Genomic DNA, 5089 nt, shown 5'->3' on the forward strand with positions numbered 1-5089 from the left:
TTATATATTTCAATGAAAAATGAAAATACAAATGATTTATTGTGTTTAATAAATCATAAGAAAAATGTTGATGTAACACTTGACAAACAAATGGAAGCAAAGTATTTTTTAGTAACAATCGCATGACATTGTTAATGATACATGCTAGAGCTTGTAATTTCTTTATCTCCCGACAACTTATTGTTAGGAAGACAAGTTATACAACCGAGCCACTATTTCACATTTATTAGCGAAAGTTTTTTTCCTTTTTTAACATAGGTTTATTCATGAAAGCTAAACCCATTGATAGTGCATCTGTTGCCACCTGGTGGGTTTTAATGATATACTGGACCATAAAAGCGCGCGTTGCCGCGCCCGCCATCTTAAATACATCTTAACAAAACAATAGGGCATCTGATCAAAGGAATTATAGAAATATATCTGAAAATGGCTATTTTTACCACTTGAAACAATCAAACTTGGTTCTATCTTCAGCCAGAATATTTTTATGTTCATAAACTCCAGGGATCACATTTATGACAATAGAGTGCCGGTACCCAAGTACTCCTAGAAAAGAGAAACAACACTCTTGTTTATCCATAGCGAGCAGACATTCTGCAATCAACAACCACAAAATTATAAGCAATGTGTTAAACAACAACTCCTAAAAATGTACGATTGAAGAAATGACTGTAAAGATGACATTGGACACATATAATGATTTAAGAAAATGAAGAAAGAATGGAATTAATAACATGGATGCCATAGTTTGTAAATATGGCTTGTACAGTGAAACATTAACTCATATTTAATATAATTGCAGTGGGAGCCTTTCCCACTGTTTCAGGTTCAAAAGAAACATGGATGCCATACTCAAATTTTTGTATCCTTTTTCTATTAACTCGTGATAAATAGAAAGGTGATCTTTGGCACTGGAAGTCACAAATTCATCTCACAATGATTTGACAAAGCTCCACCAACCATAAAGAGATCACATTGTGTAACAGGATTCCTAAATTTGAGGGATTAATTCGGGAGAAAGTAAGGGTTTCTCACATAATAATCGATGCAAATTGACATAATATTATTGGTCTCCCAAATAATACCATCTTCAAACAATTTACGTGTGTTCCATTTGCCAAAGGTCTGACTTCTGACTCTTTTCACAATAAAAATAGCTTCCCGGCCCGAAGCTCAAAGCCTCAGGCTTTAGGAGAAAAAATAAAGATAAATCATGTTCTATGGTCAACGAAAAAAAACAATGTGCATCCATAATCCTGTAACTTCAGCACAAATCTTTTAGAAAACAATCTATCTTGTTAGACAATCATGAACCCAATGGAATACGGGTTCTGTTGTGTTGGCGTTCAATGCATTTCATGCTTCCTGCAAAGAGGGGAAGGGTCGCCAGTAGAGAATTTAGACACCAAACCTCATACATATGAGAATGTAAAAAGTCTTTGCTATTGAAAAGTAATCGAAGATATAGACTGCTTCCTGTGCAAAGAGGGGCAGAATCGATAGTAGAGAATTTAGACACCAAACATCATACATATGATATGAGAATGTAAAAATTTATTGCTATTGAAAAGTAATCGAAGATATACACTGAGAGATAGTACTAAACTACTAATTCTTCAGACTAACTTGAGCTGATGAAAGAATAACCATGCTGACGAAAGTACTTGCAGGTAATGAGACATGAGGTCATAATATAGAAAACACAATCTATTTAAATGAGGTGTATTGTTACCATATTAGCAGATCTTCTCCTTTCGTTAATCATGATTCGCATCCCAGGTTCCAAAATTTCTTCATCACTTTAACTACAGATCAGAGCCTCCTTGGAAACTGAATCAAGGTAAACTATTCTTCTATATCAACAATGGTTTGATAAAATAAGTGGCGCAATTAAGCACAGGAAAATCTTTACTGGAGTACTGGTCGTTGCTGGCTTGCTGCGCCTTTGTGTGATCAATGTCATACATTTTACTCTCTTAGGAAGCGATTTCAACCAACAATTATTTTGCAACCTAAAGATATTGAGTTTCAGTTAGCTTTCTTATTAGACAGTAAAGCGGCAAAACAAGCTAATAAACAATTTAACACACATAACAGCCTAGCTGATTAAGTTTTACCTCTCCATGTGTCTTTCAATGATCGGTTCCAGAGGTATTCACAAAAGAGAGATAGAGGCGTACCTTAGTTAGCCATTGGACCTTCATCACGACAATTACATGACAGTTCTAGCTTTAGTCATGAAATGGGGAGGGACGCGTGGTAAAACTGCAAGGGCATATGGATGTCGATGCAGGAGGAGTACAGACGGTAATGGCCGCCGACAGCATGGGCGGCCGCCACAGCCGCCATCGAGGACGCTGAACGACACAAATTAAAAAACAGCAAAGAAGGGGCCTGCAGAGGAAGAGTACATCACAAGTAGAGGGCACCGATGCGGAGGTATCGTGCAACAGAAGCTCATCGACAGGACGGAGGACGGCAGCGACGCATCGCCGATGAAGGACGCCGATGAATGAACGTTGGCGTCGCGGATGAAGGGACAAAAAATGAGCAGTTGAGGGATAGCGCTGGCAAGTGGCAATACACTGGATGACCTGGCACGTGCGAGGGGAAGGGTGGCCAATCTTCGTCGCCGGTAGGAGGGAGGACGGCGGCGGCGCATAGCGGACGAAGGGACGGGGACGCATCACGGACCGAGGAATAGGAAACGAGCAGTTCGGATGGGGGTGTCGGGGGAAATAGAGCTGCAAAAGACCCGCGTGCTTCTACTGAACTTGGGCCTTTGCAGCCCAATTAAGGACAGAAACGGACGCTCACTCAGCGGAGCAGCGGCCCGTGAAACGGCATCTGCAGCGTGTCGATGATTTGGGCACGCCCGAGCAGATCTAGACCGTATGTTAGTGGGATCTGACGGTTGAGAGTCTCAAAACGTTGTGGTGGCTCGTAGCTAGCTGAGTTTTACTGTTTTTCAATGACAACTTGATTAAAGGTACTAACATTGGTTCAAGTATATTTGAAAACAATTCCCTAAAAGATGCAAATAGGAAGATGGTTCTTGACCCCCACTTCTTCAAGATCAAGTATCGGAAAGCTTATGGATGAGTTCTATAGCTTTTTGTGATCCAAGATCAAACTGCGTCCATATGTATGACGATACTATCAAAAAAGGGTGTCAAGGATGTGTGGCCTTGATATTTCTTGTTGAGTGCTTAAGTATCAAACTCCAAAAATCATTCTAACACCTCAATCATTTCCCTACTATCTCTCTTTACATTGTTTGAAGCCACCAATACACATCCATTTGGAGCCTCATATTCCATTCAGAGATACAAACATTTGAAACCTCCACCGCAACTCCATTTGGAGCCACCGAAATACTGGTCGGAGTCTCCGAGCACACCACAATCAAAAATTTTGAACGATGTGTAGAGGTGTGTGTACTTGTGCCAATGCTGATAGGAGCCTCCAAATGAAACCTAGTCCGAACCTGTGAGCTATATGAAAGTTGCCTCTTTGCATTTCTGTCGGAGCTTCGGGGTTGTGCAAAAAATTAGCAGACATCTTTTTAGGTCCATACTTATTCAACCAATTCACTCAAGAGCCCCATTTCAAACATTCTCTCATGAAAGAGAACCTTTTTAAGTCTTGTGTTGTTTGCAAAGAGTATTCTACATCAACATCCATGCCAAACCTTTGAACTTTCAATTGCTTTCAAGCTGGTCTTTCAAGCATCCAACCTCTCAAATCCGAAGCTTCATCTTGTGAGATTTTGAGTGTATAGAAGTTTATATTTTGAAGCACAAGCAAGAGATTCATCACCAAACAACCTCCTTATCTTGTCACCTCTTGAGGGTGTGCGCCTCCTAGATCGGCTTGGTGTGCTTGTGGGCTTCAAATGCAAACAAACTAAGAAGTTTGTGATGTATTGGAGATCGTCTACTTTGTGAAGATCTACCGAGCGAGGCTTGACCTTGGTGTTGGGAAACATAGTAGAAAACAAAAAGATTCGCCCTACAATCAACCAACAACACTATGAAGATGCCATAACATTTTGGATCTGATCGTTACCGACTCCAAGTTGCAGCGGAAGAAGATGATTTGGTGTCGTACTTGAAGTCTCTCGAACCGTAGATGAACGATCCCTCGAACCGCCCACAAATAGTCCCTCGAACGGAAGACCGAAAGCACAACCTCTCCACAGACTGCAAGCGTAAAGTCTTCACGATCCGACAATGTTTCGCCATCCAGAGCTAAACGTCACCAGAGAATTAGAGGAAGGATATTAGAATCACACTGGGCTTCTAGTTATGAGGATCTAGATCCAGCTCTAATTGGTCAACTAGAACTAGAACTAGACAACTAGAGGAGGCTCCAAAAACTTGTGTATCAAAAGTTCCCAAAACCTCTAGTATATATAGGTTGGGGGAGAGGAGGAGTGCCACAAGGGGGGAGGATCCCCCATTGCACCGGCCATGAGGAGGGGGAGTCCCCCTCCAATTCAGCCTCCCCCTTCCTTCCCAAGTGGGAAGGGGGCGCCACGTCCTATTGGGCCCAAGTGGCCAACCACTACAAAAAAAGACACATCAGTGACATTTTAGGCCGAACGATTTTTTTTCCTGTCATACATATGACACTTCTATGACGATAATTGTGACAAAACCCGGTATCATCATAGATGTGGTGGGCTCCTACTTCTATGACAAAAAATCATGACAGAAAATGGGCTTTTCGTCCTGAGCAGGCCGGAGACGCAGCTGCATGACATTCTTTGGGCCGTCCATGACGAAAAAAACCATGGTAGAAGCGAGGGCGAGGAAAATTTCGGGGAGTTGCCGGTTATGGTGGGAGGTCGGGGGCCGAGCGATGCGCATTTCTCTCGTACACGTACGCGCGTGTGTGCGGGGCGTTGGCTCTAACTGAACCCGAGCGAGGTATTGGGCTCTAAGTGAACCCGAGAGATTGCACTGCAGGCTACGCGTTATTGAACCCGAGCGATCGATCGATGGCTGTTAACTGAACCCGATCGAGCGATTCCTTCGCTACTGCTGCTAACTGAAGCCGATCGATGCTGCCTCTAGGATGAACAGTG

Source organism: Triticum dicoccoides, chromosome 3B, assembly GCF_002162155.2.
Source record: "Triticum dicoccoides isolate Atlit2015 ecotype Zavitan chromosome 3B, WEW_v2.0, whole genome shotgun sequence".
NCBI lineage: Eukaryota > Viridiplantae > Streptophyta > Magnoliopsida > Poales > Poaceae > Triticum > Triticum dicoccoides.